This window comes from Podarcis bocagei (assembly GCF_964188305.1).
Source record: "Podarcis bocagei genome assembly, chromosome: 6".
NCBI lineage: Eukaryota > Metazoa > Chordata > Lepidosauria > Squamata > Lacertidae > Podarcis > Podarcis bocagei.
Genome location: NC_138130.1, coordinates 71,467,643 through 71,486,417, shown reverse-complemented (window position 1 = coordinate 71,486,417; position 18,775 = coordinate 71,467,643).

Genomic DNA, 18,775 nt, shown 5'->3' with positions numbered 1-18,775 from the left:
TTTAAGCATCATTTTGAATTTTTTTGGCTATCACCGCCTGAGACTTCCTTCAACCTCAACTGATGGTTTTCTAAAGTTTTTCTAATTGTGCATTTTGTTGACTTTCACAAAGCCTACGGACAAATTGAAAATAAATAAAAGTACTATCCACAGCGATCTACAGCATTCCTTTGACAAGTGGTACCCTCCCTTGAAAAAACCTTTACCATACTTCCACTTGCTTTCCAGTATTATGAGCAGAATCTTCAATGCATCCCAGCCTCACAAGAATTAGAACCCCCCTCCCCCAACTAGTTTGCTGTATCATGTTCCACTGGCACAGGTATAGAAAAATCCAGCTTTCTTTCCATTTTATAATTATCAGGAAGATCAATGCCAGGATAAGTATTAGGGTGAATATATGTGCTCTCTTAATTTTGACAACCATTTTTGAAATTGTGTTTCTCAATGTTTTATAAATGTTGATCAATAGGAATGACCAAGCATAGTCTTCTGTTACATTTTCTTTATACAATTACTGTTTGTGTTTGAATGTGATTAAGGTCCAACTACTTTCTCCCGTGATAGTTGGTAATAAAATTCTATTTGCTATAGAACTCTGTATGACCACTTTAGCAGCCTCCCTTTCTACAGAATCCCATCTTACAGATATAAAGTCAAAGTCTTGGAGGAGTCCAAAATATGACATCCACATCAATCTCCCTGTCCTATAACACTATATTTCTTTCATCTAATCCTGGCTTGCCAAATCAGAGTAGATCAAAGACAGCCTTGATTCAGTAAGTCTCTGTATATGAACTTCCTGATCACCAACATGAAGTGTCGTTAGGTTCCTCATCATTTCCAATCCCTGTAGGCATTTTCTTCACATAAGGAACAGGAAGCAAGTTCCTTCTCTGATGACACAGCTTGTTCAAGTGCAACAAACTTTTCAAAGTTTTACGCGGGCTTCTGGGGCGAGAATGTGCACCCAACAGATACCCTCACATGCATGTTTGTCTTCCTTTCACTCCCTCTTCTCTCACATGCCAGAGCCCTATTCAGTTATTCTTCTCCATGTGGCCTCATCCTGTACAGCAGGTGTAGGGAGCCTTGGACCCTCCAGATGTTGCTGAACTACCGGTACATATCTCAGCAACCCTAGCAAGCGCGACCAGGTATGTTGGGAACTGTCATTCAGAAATATCTAAAGGGCCAAAGGTTCCTCAAACCTGGTGTAGAGGGAAAGTAGAGCCTGCTCCAACATTTCTGTCAATACATATGCAACTGGGGCAATCTTACAATGAAGAGGCACCAAATAATGTCATGGACAGGAAATGGATGCTGATCATTACTTAATGGCAGCACCATCTCAGTCATGTATCTGTCATGGTTTCTGATGTTAATATGCAGGGTTTTCCTTTGTCAATCTTTACCAGTCTTCTCATGCAGCACCCAGTTTTACCCGTTAGGAAAGTTAAGGAGCTCTTAGCAATGCATTGTACAGATGATGCAGCTACAAAGTGCATTAAAATATAGAATACACTGAAGATGACAGGCTAAGTGAGTTCATCAAATATGGCTATCCAGGAAGAGGGACTGTTCATAATAATATAGGAACCTGCCTTATACAGAGTTAAGACCATTTATTGACTCATATCGCTCACTACCATTTACACCGACCAGCACCAGCTCTCTAAGGTCTCACACTGGAGCTTTCCCCAATTGAACCAAGCTATTTATTATTATTTATTATTATTATTTACTAGTACCCCACCCATCTGACTGTGTTGCCCAGTCTTTGTCTAGTGGTCCACATGCTATTATGGAAGGATGTTGATGCAAAAGTAGCATAGTAAATTTCATTTGTATTAATTAGAAACTGGAAACACTTCACTGATTTCTTTATTTTTTAAAAAACCAACTTTTCTAAGACCCAAATATAGCACATCACCTCATCCGAAGCCAGACTTTGCTGCTCCTCAAGAATATTTGGGCTTTACTTTTTCTATAAATCACTTCTATGTTAAAAAATTCTAAACCTCAGAGGACAGTTTAGCTTTATAGTGTCAGCACTAATAAATCTGTAACCTTTCCCTATACTACTTGCTGCTCCTGGGGCTGATTTTAAGATGATGTGTTTAAGCAGAGTACTGGGATTTTAAAGGATCCAATGTAAATATGCAACTCTGCCAAATAAACTTCAACAATGCAAAATCTGAGGTGACACTGAAAAAATAACCACTGGCACTTTTTCAGCTAAAGAATAAAAGTAATTCATCTACCAAGATATTTGTTGAGGGTATTAATTTATATGTAACTCAAAATATTAAACTCAAGGAAGCAGACGAATAAAATGTTGGATGCTTATTATAATAGGAATTTATGTGCCAGAAGTCAGCATGTCATTTTGGTTAGAATCCTGGACTATGAGAATTAAACCACACAAATTTGAAGATGCTTTTATCTGCACCAACTCTGCTGAAGGCACCGAGAAGCTGCAATAAGCTGCAGAACAGCATCTTTAATATTATTACTAATTGTTATTGATAATACTAATATTAAATAAATGTTACACGATACATTTTTATTTGTACACAGCACTTAAGTTTTTTTGAGATAATGAAAGAGAAGATGTAAGAATAATGTATATTCTGTTTCGGGAAAGGCTGTTGCATGTTGCATATGCTTTGAATGCTGACGGTCCCAAACTCAATAACTGGCACCACCAGATAAGGCTGCGGAAAGATCCCTGCCTGAAATCTTGAGAGCTGCTGCCAGTCAATATTAACAAAGCTGACCTATATTGGATAATGGTCTGACTTGGTATAAGAGACAGCTTCCTATGTCAATGGCAACAACAACCACCATTTCACAAATAAAATTATGACTTCTACATCTTAAAGTTCAGTGGTTTTCAAACTTCCTACCTTCAAGGAACTATTTCCTCCTGGACTTTTAATTCTGAGGGACCCCTTTGAAAGATCTACCATGAAATCCCAATGTTCTGCAGATGATTCTGAGATGGGGCTGAGGGTACCCATTTCAGGTACTAGCAGAGCTTGTGGGCCCTCACTCTTAGCCTGAATTAACAGAGCATGTATCCTAGCACAGTGTTTCTCAGACAGTGGGCCTGGACCTACCCGTGAGCCTTGGGACACTGCTGTGCCTCCCCTGCTCCCTAGCCATGCCCTAGCCTTTTGGCTGGACTGATGCCGGCACAGGGGGAATGAGGAACAGACAGGCATTCTTCATTTAAAGATATGCCTATGCAGCAATGGCTATTCCACACCCAGATCGCTGCCATTTTAAGTACTCTGTAAATAAACCCCATTGATAATAAAATTGATCTCTGCTCAATATTAAGTCATACTGGCTTGGTTCCATTCACAGTAATCAAAGCACACTGATTTTGTGTGTGAGAGGCAGAAACAAGACTCAGGCTAACTAGTACACACAGAATACCCAATATTATTTTGGAGTAAATAAGCATATCCCCAGCTTTTTATAGTACTACATGCTATGATTAGTGGGTTCCTTACTCCTTATTTATTGACACAAAGGGTGTGAAAGCTAAACTAAAGTGAATATATATAAATCTGGTTCATTTTTTCTTCATCGGACACTTTGGAAACAATGTGGGTGGACAGAAGCTGGATTTGAGGTTTGAAACACATTTGGTGTGCAAGCTCTTAAATGCTTCTATATTTAATAAATCCGCTTGACAGACTGGGCAGTTAAGCATTGCAATCCTGTATGTGTTCACTCAGTTCCACTGGGTGCAATGAGATTTCCTCCCAGATAAGTGAGTATAGGATTGCAGCCTCATAGTGCAATCCATTCATGTTTCCCTCAAAGTAAGTCCATCCCTGTTCAATGGGGCTTACCCCGAGGAAAATGTAAATAGGATTGCAGTCTTAATTATCTCACTTTGCAGTGCCTATTAGGCACTGTACACCCATCAGTGCTCATCTAATCTAACAGCCCCGAATTATGCCCCATAACACCTGAGAGCTTGCAGTTCATTTTGTTCTCATTATATTTCTGCTGGTCTGCAATACTGTACTTTGTACAGTATATTGCTTTCCCAGCTACACCATTAGTTAATGTTCTGTTAAGCTTAATCACTGCAGTACAGAGATTTACCAATTAAATTGATAACCTTGAGGAGGTCATACATACATAAGACAAGAATGATACTCACTGATCCAACAAGGATGGTATGAAAACTGGTCTTTCTTCCTGGATCAAGAACCAAGAGCACAGATTGGTACCGGGTGGTGGGGAACTATGTGATTGGATTTCCATATTTAACAGCCTGAGATATGGGTTCAGATTTCAGGAAAATTCAAAATTTTCTCTGACAGAGCATCACACTAAGTCCTTCCATGTGGTGGAACACTGCAACTCTATATAGAAATAGAAAACACTTTTAATGGAAATTAATTCATAGTTTTCAATCAACAGTAGACACCAACGGGGGCAATTGCACACTAATTAAAAACAACCTCTCAGAATTGTTATTCATATTCATAGGTTTCTCTTTTGTTGTCATATGGAGACTGCAGATGCAATTTGACCTTGTCACGAATCTGCTTTGATAAACAGGTTTAGAAATGGACAAGATATCAAAACTTGGGAAATGTGAGAAAAAAGCTGAAATAAGGCATGAGTAAGAGAGGCAGGAGTGAGGGACACATCACATAAGGTTCATGGTGCAGGTTACAGTCTCTCTGCAAGCAGCCAAACTCACTGGCAGATCTAGGTTCATTCAAATACAAAACTTTGAAAATTTTAAAAGTTCCATTGGCATCAAACAGGAGTGCATTTAAGGGCTACCAAGGTAATCTACAATTTTAAATCATCAACTTTTCTTTTTTTAAAAATCATTAAACAATATCATAACAAGGTGATTAGGAACATGAAAAGGACACCTTTCAAACAGAGTGTGAAATTAATTAGATTTTAAAATTTTCCAATAGTTCTCTGGAACAAAGAAGGTTTAACAGCCAGCCTAAAACTAAAACATGAAACCAGCCTAGCCTTCCAAAGGATGCAAGTTCCATAGTCGTGTTGCCACTGCAAAAAAGGCCTGTGCCTCTCTTGATGATGGGACACGCAGAAGGTGATGGTCCTATTAGCCAGAGTCCTACCAAAGATCTGCATAGCATTCGGACTTCTGCATAGCCATCTTCCAATGCAGCAGAAGATGGAAGGTGGACACAGTTGGAAAGTGTGTGACCATCTTCCAGATGCTTGCTGGCAAGATCAGTCCCAGCTAGAAAGCAGGAATGCCCAGTGGTGGTATTAGTTTTGTTTTAATTTAATGAGAGAATTACCTTCAGGGTCTAAAGTTACCGAGTAGTCACAATTGCTGGGCAATAAAAGATTTTCTGTTCAGCAAAGTCATGCTTTAACAACAAGGTAGTCATGGAATCTGGATTTCGTAGAATTGTAGAGTTAGAAGAGACCATGAGAGCCATCTAGTCCAACCCACTGCAATGCAGGAATCTTTTGCCCAACGTGGGGCTTGAACCCACAGCCTTGAGATTAAGAGTCTCATGCTCTACTGGCTGAGCTATCCGGTGAGATTTGCATGCTTGGCTGTTCTGTGTCCTATCTCTGCCTTTGTCCTCTGATTCTGACTTGCTCTTTGGTCCAGACTTGTGACTTCAGGGCTGGCCTGCCCATAAGGTGCGCTAAGGCAGTGGGCAGTGAACCAGCAAGAGGTAGCGCTCTCAAATGCCAAGTTTAGTTATGAATTGACTATGCTCCACCTCCAACTTGTATAGAATATTGGGGGGTGTTCGCCAGCTGAGCCCCATCCAAGATAATCAATCACAAGATATGGCACATACTCATACCATTTGAATGGCAATGTCCACCAACTTTGGGGGAGCCTACCCCCTCAAATATTTTACAGGGGGCGAAGGGACCTCTGCCCCTAGGAGTTAGCTTCTATGACCTCCAGTTAGAGGCAGCAATGAATACCGCAGGAGGGGAGAATGCTCTTGTGCTTGATTTCTGCTTGAGGGTTTCTCACATGCATCTGGGTGGCCACCATGAGAACAGGAAGTTGGGCTAGATGGGCCATTGGCCGGATCCAGCAGGCTGTTCTTATGTCTTGGCAGCAGTCATTAAGTTGAGCTATATGAAGCTATGGTAGGCCACATTCTTTTAATCACTGAAATTTCTCTCCCATTTATCCTGAAAACTTGGTAACTCTCCACCTGACCTAATAAAAGGAAACCGACTGCAGCCTATAAGAGTATCTATTGATCTGTAGGAGCCAGCTTTGAACCAAACCATAAAAAGGAATAGCAAACAAAAGCCCACATCCCATTTCCTCACGCTGAAGAATTTTTATGCTGAAAAGATAATGCGAAACACTGGAAGTCTGCTTGAAACATTGCAGCAGGCTGTTTCATTTTTCTTTCAAACATGTGACACTCACATGGTAGGCAACTGGCTCAATAGCAGATGAAGCCTCCGGTTTGCATGAGAGGAGCTTTCAGTTCTATTTTGGGGCTCTTTCATGCCTTTGAAGCCCTCGTCGGCATTGAGGGTGGCTCAAAGTCACAAAATAGTAGTGGGAGCTCTGGGAGACACCAAACGTTCACCAAAGCTTTGAATTTGGTGCACTTGAATGCACTTGAATTACCCATTTTAACTCAGCATTCAAAAGAGATGCAGATACTACAGCACTAACTTTGCTGGGCTGAACTATTATCACAGATTTCTGAACTAAATTTTAATGTTAGTTTTTAAGCCTGGGGGGCTGTGTGTGTGTGTAATCCACTGGAAAGGGGGATGAGAAATAACATATTAAATCAGAACAAGGAAATAGCAAAAACAAAGCAAATGCCATAGCGTGAGTCATGTGAGTAAAGCAGACAGCAAATGGAGAAGTGTCAGCTTTTATGCCTTTGCACAATAACCGCACACTTACAGAGACTTCTATATCAGAATTTCCAGTGCCATTTTACTGGAAGCTCGGACTAAAATGACATATAAAAGTCAATCCGTTATTTGATCTCCATTTAGCTCATTGTTGATTTTAATGATTTTGAATATTTTTAAATATCTGGTTTCTAACTGTCTTTTACCAATAGTTTTAATATTTCACTTTTTGTAAACCATTATTGCAATCAAGCAGTATATAAATGACATTCAATGTAAACAAATGAATAAATAAACATTGACAAGAAGACAGGTAAGGCAGACATTGAATAAGTATGTGAATGGTCTTGGGTAATTTTTCTAGTAGATGGTCTGGATCATGGATAGGCAAACTAAGGCTTGGGGGGGGGATCTTGCCCAATCGCCTTCTAAATCCGGTCCATGGATGGTCTGGGAATCAGCGTGTTTTTACATGAGTAGAATGTGTGCTTTTATTTAAAATGCATCTCTGGTTTATTTGTGGGGCATAGGAATTTGTACATTCCCCCCCCCAAAAAAAATATTATCTGGCCCCCCACAAGGTCTGAGGGACAGTGGACCGGCCCCCTGCTGAAAAAGTTTGCTGATCCCTGCTCTGGGTTCTAGTTTTTTGCAGCATTGGGAAACAGAATTCAACTTCTCACAAAGCATGTAGCAAATACGATTTAAAGAAGGACAAAAGTCCTACTGGATTAGACAAAAGGCCTACCTAATCCTGTACCCTGTTGTGGAAAAGCCTACAAACTGGATTCGAAGGCAACTCAGGCGGTAGCTATCCAATAAATCATATTACAAACATGCTCTATAGATGCTGTGTCTTCCAGCCTTGCCTTGTTTCAGAAACTCTCAGCAAAATATCTTTCTATTCCAGAGATTTTGAAGGAAATGGTGCTGTCTCCAAGTAGTAGTTATATCTATAATCAGCAGATATCACATTTGATGCCATTCACCCATTCTGATGCCTCCAACTTTTAAAGTTTGTTCCATGACAGAATTAAGAAGTTTCACATGTCTCAATTTATCCATACATCTGAGTTTGGTTTTCCTTGAGCTCAGGTAGAGTTGTTGATAGTGGGCAGTATCCAACTAACTTGTTCTGTCAGCACAAGAATGTACACTTGTGCAATGGAACTCCTCTGCATCTCCCTGCCCCATGTATGCCACACCCTCCATAATCTTCTCCTGAGCGTTGCAGGAACCCCCAGAACAGATTTAGGCAGTGCTTTTGGGGGGACACAATGCAGGGGTATGAATACCCCTAAACATTTTGTGAATCTAATGGGAGAAGAAACTAAAATATTTTAAAAAATTAGTTTCTTCTCTAGCAAGGTAAATCGTCAGTTCAATTGAATAGCACGGTGAATTGGCAGTTCCATTGCTACCCCTCATTTCCTGTCACGGTGTTTCCTGAGTCTCAGAGGGAAACGAGCAAGTAATGTGTGAAGTAGGAGTTGGAATCTAGCATGGTGTTTGGTCAGTTTCGTTGTTACCACCTCCGATGGCGGCTTCATTTCCTTGAGTCAAAATGAGAGTAAGACTAAATTTTTATTTTTATTTTAGAAAAAAAGCACTGGATTTAGGGGTGCCTAAGGAGAGGAGAAGAACTATGGATGGAGGCTCGTAACATTATACAGGAAGCAGCAACTAAAACCATCCCAACGAAAAGGAAATGCAAGAAAGCAAAGTGGCTGTCCAACGAGGCCTTACAAATAGCGGGGGAGAGAAGGCAAGCAAAATGCGAGGGAGATAGTGAAAGATACAGGAAACTGAATGCAGATTTCCAAAAAATAGCAAGGAGAGACAAGAAGGCCTTCTTAAACGAGCAATGCAAAGAAATAGAGGAAAACAATAGAATGGGAAAAACCAGAGATCTGTTCAAGAAAATTGGAGATATGAAAGGAACATTTCGTACAAAGATTACCATAATAAAAGACAAAAGTGGAAAGGACCTAACAGAAGCAGAAGACATCAAGAAGAGGTGGCAAGAATACACAGAGGAACTATACCAGAAAGAAATGGATGTCTCGTATACCCCAGGTAGTGTGGTTGCTGACCTTGAGCCAGACATCCTGGAGAGTGAAGTCAAATGGGCCTTAGAAATCACTGCTAATAACAAGGCCAGTGGAAGTGATGATATTCCAGCTGAACTCTTTAAAATTTTAAAAGATGATGCTGTTAAGGTGCTACACTCAATATGCCAGCAAATTTGGAAAACTCAGCAGTGGCCAGAGGATTGGAGAAGATCAGTCTACATCCCAATCCCCAAGAAGGGCAGTGTCAAAGAATGCTCTAACTACCGCACAATTGCACTCATTTCACAAGCTAGCAAGGTTATGCTTAAAATTCTACAAGGCAGGCTTAAGCAGTATGTGGACCGAAAACTCCCAGATGTGCAAGCTGGATTTCGAAGGGGCAGAGGAACCAGAGACCAAATTGCAAACATGCGCTGGATTATGGAGAAAGCTAGAGAGTTCCAGAAAGACATCTACTTCCGCTTCATTGACTATGCAAAAGCCTTTGACTGTGTCGACCACAGCAAACTATGGCAAGTTCTTAAAGAAATGGGAGTGCCTGATCACCTCATCTGTCTCCTGAGAAATCTCTATGTGGGACAAGAAGCTACAGTTAGAACTGGATATGGAACAACTGATTGGTTCAAAATTGGGAAAGGAGTACGGCAAGGCTGTATATTGTCTCCCTGCTTATTTAACTTATATGCAGAATTCATCATGCGAAAGGCTGGGCTGGATGAATCCCAAGCCGGAATTAAGATCGCCGGAAGAACAACCTCAGATATGCAGATGATACAACCTTGATGGCAGAAACTGAGGAGGAATTAAAGAACCTTTTAGTGAGGGTGAAAGAGGAGAGCGCAAAATATGGTCTGAAGCTCAACATCAAAAAACGAAGATCATGGCCACAGGGCCCATCACCTCCTGGCAAATAGAAGGGAAAGAAATGGAGGGAGTGAGAGATTTTACTTTCTTGGGCTCCATGATCACTGCAGATGGTGACAGCAGCCACGAAATTAAAAGACGCCTGCTCCTTGGGAGAAAGGCGATGGCAAACCTAGACAGCATCTTAAAAAGCAGAGCCATCACCTTGCCAACAAAGGTCCGTATAGTTAAAGCCATGGTTTTCCCAGTAGTGATGTATGGAAGTGAGAGTTGGACCATAAAGAAGGCTGATCGCCAAAGAATTGATGCTTTTGAATTATGGTGCTGGAGGAGACTCTTGAGAGTCCCATGGACTGCAAGAAGATCAAACCTATCCATTCTGAAGGAAATCAGCCCTGAGTGCTCACTGGAAGGACAGATCGTGAAGCTGAGGCTCCAATACTTTGGCCACCTCATGAGAAGAGAAGACTCCCTGGAAAAGACCCTGATGTTGGGAAAGATGGAGGGCAGAAGGAGAAGGGGACGACAGAGGACGAGATGGTTGGACAGTGTTCTCGAAGCTACTAAAATGAGTTTGACCAAACTGCGGGAGGCAGTGGAAGACAGGAGTGCCTGGCGTGCTCTGGTCCATGGGGTCACGAAGAGTCGGACATGACTAAACGACTAAACAACAACAACAACAAGGGGAGGAGAGGGAGGAGGTTCTGAAACTGTACGTAATTCTTTGATTTAACAGGTTCCGTGAACACCACCCAGTATTTTTAAAATTACATCCATCACTGGAAACGTTAATACCAAATTAGACTATGGTCACATTCAGATTTGAAAATGTTTGAATCCACAATGGTTAAAAGCAGAGGTACTTACACAAGCCCTGTACACATTCAACCCTCTGTGTACTGGACCTGACCTTCCTGTGTTTCTTGAGAACCTCGATAAAGCACGGTCTTGGATCAAATTCTGCTTGTGTTCAAGTAAACATGAACAAAAGCCTCCTGCAGAGTTTCCCAGTTTAACATGGAATTGTCAGGGACTGAGTGGCTGGGGCCAATGTGCATAGGGACATTGGAGGTGGAGCATGCATTCGTGCCTCTCCTCCAACTTTTAACTTGCATGTGTTCAAGTGAATGCCTGAACACAGCTTCTATATACGGAGATAGCCAACCAGGGCAGTTCTTTAGCAGACTTCCTGATGTAACAGTTGCTGATGTACTGCTATCATTCTATTTCCAATATTATCCACTGCAAACATTGAAAGCTTAAGTGCCATTTATCAATTCACCATATTTACATTACTGCAATTGGAAATACCATGGTAGCTAAAAGCCAATAAAGCACCAATTTGCCATCACTTCTGTTCGAAGAAAGTGGCATGTACCAGGACCTTTTGCTGAAACAGCATCTTTGCTAGATCCTAGCATTTGAAATACGGATACTAATTCCAGTTTATATGCCATTATTAACCTTAAAAAAAAATTACACACAAATGGGATTGCCTACCCTTGTATAAACTCTGCTCATCACTTTAAGACCTTGAAAACAGCCGACAACAGACAACAGCAGCACTTCCTGCTTCATTGTCCTAATGCAGGAATATAACCTCCAACAACAAATGCCACTGGCAAAATGCCTTTATATATTTCTTAAATTCAGAATTTCAAGCACATCTAAAAAAAAAGAAAATAAAAACACCTTGCTGATTTTAGGCAGCTATTTAGGTGTTATTCTACACCTACAGCAACAAGCCAAGGACAATTCGTGAAATTTCCTCAATAAAAAATAGCTCATCATCCATTGAAACTGTTCGTGCTTGAAGAACAAAACAGTGATTGCAATAAACAAACAAACAAATAAACCCCAACTTGTTCTGAATGTCTGAGTTCATATCCAACTTTGGTAACTATATACCGTACTTAGGCATATTTATGCCACATTTTCTTCTACTGCAGAGCTACGCTTTTGTGCCCTGCCTGCAAGTAGACTTTTATCGCTTGCAGCTGCTTCCTGCTGAGACAAGACAACATCGCACTGTGTGGGAAAGGAGGAGAGTGGCTTAAACATACCTGCAGACATTTGGAAGCTATGTAAGGAGACATAAATTATATTCATATGAATAAGTTTCAGACATCTTTTCCATATGGGGATAGCTTGGGAATATGTTTAAAGCTGATGTGATTTTTCCTCCTCTCCCTAGGGTGTAACAGTTATTTAGATACCATGCATTCTCAGTCAAAAGCCGAGATAGATTAGAAGTATTTGGAAGAAATGGAAGGAAACAGTCCTCCTTGGAGTCTCATTGGAACACCCCTTCGGAGTGCTGCAGATTGAAAATGGATTGAAATGGCATCATCTGACCTAAAGCCATGCCCTAAGACTGTCTTAGTCAATATGGTGTCCTCAGGCTGTCAGTGGACTACACTCCCATCAGCCCCAGCCCAGGGCTGGATTAACAATTAAGCAAAATAAGCACGTGCTTAGGGCATCAAAGGAAGGCGGGCACCAAAGAAATTTTCCATTGCTGAATTTACCACAGACCATATGTGTCACGGACTGGCAGGATGCCAGGGAGGAGGAAGAGGAGGAGGCTCCCAGCGAGGAGTGCAGCTGGGACTGGGGCACACCTGGGCAAGCTGGGTATTGGGAAGGTACTCACAGGATGATAGAGGATGGCAAGGGGATGGAGGTCAGAGCAGCAGGACCCATCACCAGAGTCAGAGGGACCCCTGTCTCAACGAACACGGCAAGCTCTGGGGCATAGGGAGCAGTGGGAGTGGTGCTCCAGGAGGCTGAGACAGGCAAGGGCCCACAGCCCAGATCCCTAGCTGGCCAGGTGGGGCTCGCTAGCTCTGGGAGGTGGTGTGTGATTCCTCAGCTGGAGTAGGTTTGGAACAGGTGAGGGTCACCTGCCTCATCAAGCCCAGATGCTGCAGTCAGCATGCAAAGTCAAAAAGGGAAGCAGAGCTGAGATGCTGGGTCTGGTCACCTGCCCATGTTGGTGGACCTTGACTTGGGTGTTCTGGTACCTCTATGGGACTGTGCTTTGGGTTTGACCCTGAACTGTATCCTGACTGCGGGATTTCAGACTTGGTTACTTGGATTGACCCTCAGGCATTCCTAATTGCCAAATCCAAGCCTCTCAGCTCTAAATAATTTAAGTGGTGTTGTTTAGTCATTTAGTTGTGTCCAACTCTTCGTGACCCCATGAACCAGAGCACGCCAGGCACTTCTGTCTTCCACTGCCTCCTGCAGTTTAGTCAAGCTCATGTTGGTAGCTTTGAGAACACTGTCCAACCATCTCGTCCTCTGTCGTCCCCTTTTCCTTGTTCCCCCAATCTTTCCCCCAGGGTCTTTTCCAGCGAGTCTTCTCTTCTCATGATGTGGCCAAAGTATTGGAGCCTCAGCTTCAGGATCTGTCCTTCCAGTGAGCACTCAGGGCTGATTTCCTTCAGAATGGATAGGTTTGATCTTCTTGCAGTCCATGGAACTCTCAAGAGTCTCCTCCAGCACCATAATTCAAAAGCATCAATTCTTTGGCGATTAGCCTTCTTTATGTTCCAGCTCTCACTTCCATACATCACTACTGGAAAAAACATAGCTTTAACTATACGGACCTTTGTTGGCAAGGTGATGCCTCTGCTTTTTAAGATGCTGTTTAGGTTTGTTATTGCTTTACTCCCAAGAAGCAGGCGTGTCTTAATTTCGTGACTGCTGTCACCATCTGCAGTGATCATGGAGCCCAAGAAAGTCAAATCTCTCACTACCTCCATTTCTTCCCTTTCTATTTACCAGGAGGTGATGGGACCAGTGGCCATGATCTTAGTGTGTGTGTTTTTAGTGTGTGTGTGTTTTAGTTTTTTTAGTTTTTGTCCATGGAGTTTTCTTGGCAGGGATACTGGAGTGGCTTACCGGTTCCTGCTCCAGGTGGATCACATTTAGTCAAAATTCACCACTATGACCTGTCCATCTTGGGTGGCCTGCACGGCATAGCTCATAGCTTCTTATTCAAGTCCCTTTGCCACAACAAGGCAGTGATCCATGAAGGAGAAAGAATTTAAGTACGTAACCTGAATTTAAGGTACACGTTAAGTATTGACTCTCCTTAGGTACGTGAGGAATGCTGTGGTCCAGGACAAGGTAGAATGACACCATGCTTCAAATAACAGAGCTGGCAGGAATTCAGAACCTTATGACCATGATAAACCTAACTACTTGCACTTAAATTTTACCCATTGCAGAAAATATATGATTTTTTTAAAAAGATCATAGCCTCAACATTTATAGCAAGACTTATAATTATTTACACCTTAAGTAAGTGCAACTAAGTCAAGACATTAACATGTATTGGAGTGAATCCAAATGTACCCTTCTGTTCATCGATAACAGAAATAGTATAAATACAATTCATTAGCAGTCTTCAAATTTCACAGATTTGTGGATAATTGCTCTCAACATTTTGATATACAATTAATTTAATTTAAATCCAACACTTTCCTTAACCATATGTTGGGTTTATTTGCAGATTTCCAAAACTTTGGAAAAGTAATCCAACCTATGATCAATAATTTTGAACATTAAGAGTATTAAGAGAATTTAATAACCATAATTTTGAATCCAGATATCACCTTAAATATTTTATTTATATTATTTAGAATTATTTTTCCAAATCATCTGTGCCCATTTGCTTGAGTAACATATGGATAAAATCCTCCTTATAAGATTTGGATTTAACTCTCTCTTTAGGATTGAACCCAGTTTTTAAAAACTTTACCACTCATACATTAACAATTGAAACACTATACAGTGGCAACTCGGTTTTCGAATGTAATCTGTTCCAGAAGACTGTTCAGCTTCCAAAATGTTCGAAAACCGAGGTGCAAAGGGCCACCTGCAATTTCCTTTGAGGAAAATTGAAAAAAACTCAGCAGAAGCTATTCAACTTCCAAGGCACTTTCGAAAATGGAAACAATTACTTCTGGGTTTTCAGTGTTCGAAAAACGAAATGTTCAGATTCCGAGACGCTCGGAAACCGAGGTACCACTGTATTACTAATAGAAAAAGAAAAGGACAGTTTGCATTTCTTTCAAATGATCTCTCACTGTATAACAGGGAACTGTTATACATTCAGTGGTAGTTTAGTAGCAAGCAACTCTAGGCCTAGCAAACCTGTTGAAGTCATCAGGCTGGTTTGTGGCATGATGGCTGTCATGGTAGAGGAGGAAGGATGAGCTTTTTGCAAGATCTTGTGGGCGGAGGCGGATATCCATGCATCTTGCACAACCTAGTGGGATCTCAGGAGTGCTATCAATCTTTAGCAAGACCAGCTACCATCTCACCTGGCCTCCATCCACCTTTCTCTTTCCCAATCCTCCCTTCCTGGATCATGCATTGGTTTATCTGGTTGGAGAGGAATTTAATTCTCAACTTCAGTTGGCCCTGCATTGAGAGGTTTTCACATTTCTCTCAGGTTGTAGCAAGTTTCTTTCTCACAACCTGGGGGCAGCAGCATTTGGTTTGGTAGATGGATAAAGAGGGACCCACTCAAAAGAGGTTCTGAGAGGTGACCCTCATTCATAAGACCCTCATTCATAAGAGAGCAGTGAGCCTATAAGAATAAGAAGGTAAAAGCTTTGCTAGAATACCTTTTATGGTTACTACAGGAGTGCCACATGAGATAAGATCCTGTTTTGGACCTACAGAGAGTTGTCAAACAGTCTATATTAGCATGAACCATGCCACATATATCAGGTACACCAATGACATCTGTTCCAACCAACACTGGAATAGAATTTCATTTTCTTAGTCACTCAACCTTTTAACAAATCCCACATCGGGGGTGGGGGTGGGGATCCAGAATCAGGAAACAAACCACAAGGAAAGAAAGGAGGGCTAGAGACAAGATAACTACTTGAGGACAAAGCCCCAGTAAGATGGCTGTTAAGACAAATTCACAATTTGTTCCAAAGTGTGAGGGTCTTCATATGGGTATGGAAAGGCAAAACCCTGTGTCAAGTCAGCCATCTCAGCCAAGGGACCATATGTAGTTCTTTAAGAGAATTCAATCAGTTCATATTGATACATTTACCTGGGATTTAAGAGAGAACTGGGATTTGTTATACTGTATAAGGGGAATGAGAAAAGCCCAGTGGAGCTTGCTAGCATGTACATTACTTTTATCCTACATATGTATATGTGTGTATGTGTGTGTCAGTGGCAGAGCTTCATGCTCCAGCACTGGGGGGCGGAGAGCGGGTGGGGGCATGGCTGGTACGCGTCCCGGGGGGGGGGCGTGGTGCGCATCCCAGGAGTGTAGCACGCTGCCCGCAGGGGTGTGGCGTGATTCCCGGGAGTGTGGTGCGCAGCCCTCAGGGGCATGGTGCACATTCTGGGGGCATGGCACCCAGCGTGGGCAGGGGGGGCAGCCGTGATGGCACCTGTGGTGATCACACAGGGTCCCCAGACGTTTCACCGTCTATTGATCCCTGTGCCACTACTTTGTTTCTCGCTGCCACCACCCAGGCCCTACCTGGGACAATACTGAGTCCAGTCAGGGTTAAATTGGAACATAAACTTCTGTTTATTTATTGCAGTTTAACAAGCATGTGGTTTCATAAACGGTATCGGTCAATTATAATCATGGAGTGCCTATCCGGACCTATAACTTCCGCTACCTGCTCTCACTCACTAAACAACCTCTCAGATATTTACTTGTCTCCCTAGCTCCTAACTGTTCCTGACTCAGCTTATTTCACTACACTAACTCAACCTACCCACAGACTCTATCCCAATTCACTCCCACTCCAACCAACCACCCAACTCCCAACAAACTCCCCCCTTCGGCCCTCCCAGAGCTGGTTTTCTAGTGCCTCTGACTCCCCCCCCCCGGGTTCTGATTGGGTAACCTGTTAAACTATTTCACCTCCAGCACTCTTATATGTTAACGTCACAGCACCCCACCGGGATCGCGCTGCCGGGGGCAGTGCGCCCCCTCGCCCCCCCTTCCTCTGCCAGTGGTGTGTGTATCAATATCCTATCAGATCTTTTTCTGCTTCTGACATGAATTATTAGAGAACAGCACAAGGTAGCAGGAATGGGCTTTGAACCCAGGCAAACATGCTTCTATTGAACTTAGGTTGCTTAGTACAGAACGTAGAAACCACAAATATGCCAATAAGTTAGCAGGAATAAAGAAAAGCCCCCCTAAGGATGTGTATTTTTTTATACCTCTAGTGCAGCTTTAATCTCTTCTCTCAACAGACTATCTTCCATTGGAAACAAAAATCATTAGAATCAAATGAGATATGATCTATTCCCCCCTGCGTGCAAAAGCAAAAGCAAACAGAGACGTATTTGTACTTCAGGTGCCACAAGAAGCTTTGTTGTTTTAACTAACAATGTTACCCTCCCATCTTAGTTTATCACTTTCAGCTAGGACTTGTGTTTGTTTTAATACATTTTCCTTTAAGCCTTGAAGCAAAAAGAAAATCCCATGACTCCAATAAGAACAGAGACCTTCCTTCTACTCCCATTTTCCCTTGTGTTCCTGGCTCTTCATGAAGATTTATCTTCACTCTCTATTTCAGCTTCAAAAAAGATTAAGCTTTGATATAGATATTCAGAGAACATCTGTTGTCACGCTAGTAGGAACAATTTTACAAGGGTTCTCAATCCCTGGGCTTTATGGGGAGTGTGTGTTGCTGGTGGGGGGGATTACGGTATTTTTGTGCTTGCAATAACTTTCAAAATTCTAAGGCCACTGATTGTACTCAGAGCTAGAAGATATGCCTGAAAAATCTGAGATTCCACATTTAATGCTTTCTGAGAATTTCCTTTTTTCCTTTGTAAAACTAGTCTTAAATGAAAAACAAATATTTGTTTAGCAAGACAATTTCTTTGCTATCCCTTTGTCTACAAAGAAGTCACTGGGGAAAGGTATGTCTCACTTTTGCCAATACCAAATACTGGGGGGGGGGGGCAAAAACATGACAAGGCATCATTGCACTTTCTTCTGAAAAATCTGGCGTTCTTTCAGACACTGCCTGTTATTGGGATAAGGAAGTGATTGGGGCACAGGAAACTGTCTTTTACAGAGTCAGAATAACAGTCCATCCAGTTCGCTGACCAGAGTGGTTGGCAGCAGCTGCGCTGGATTTCAGACGAGTCTCTCAGCCTAACCTTGAGATACTTTAAATTGTATGCTTTAAGCATGCTTTGAATGGATGTTGAACATGCTGCCATAGGTGTTGATTGCTAGCAAACCAGAGGTACAATCACATATTTCCTTTTGCAGAGCACTCTGTTCTTCTGTACAAAGTTGTTTACTGCATACCCTCCAACATTTCGCTGATGTAAACAGGGACATCCTATTCCATTATTATTACATTTGTACCCTGCCTCTGGGTGACTCTGGGTGGCTTCCAACATATATAGAAACATAATAACACATCAAACATTAAAAACTATCCAATACCTTCAGATGCCTTCTAAAGGTTGTATAGTTACTTATCTCCTTGGCTCAAAGTTGCATAACTCTATACCCTCCAATATTTTTCAGATGAAAATAGGGATGTCCTAAGGAAAACCGGGACATTCCAGGATCAAATCAGAAACCGGGATGGCTTCTGTAAATCCGGGACTGTCCCTGGAAAATAGGGATACTTGGAGGGTCTGTTACCGTACAAAGGCAAAACATGGAGGTGGGGTGAGCTAGCACCCCGTTCTTCCTGCCGCTTCAAGTTGAGCTGTAGGAGACAGCATAATATGAACCCCTGCTCCATGTCTCCCTGAAACAGCAGATCCCTCCAGGCCACTTAAGCATCACTGGTTGTAAGTAGGTGGCAGCTGTGACTTGGCCCTGCCATGGGACCATCTGGAAGCATCATGTGTGCCCTTTGGCAATGGTAGGCTTCTCGACTGACAAGTCATCAATGTCAGTCTGAAGCAAATGCAGAACTTAAGTGTGT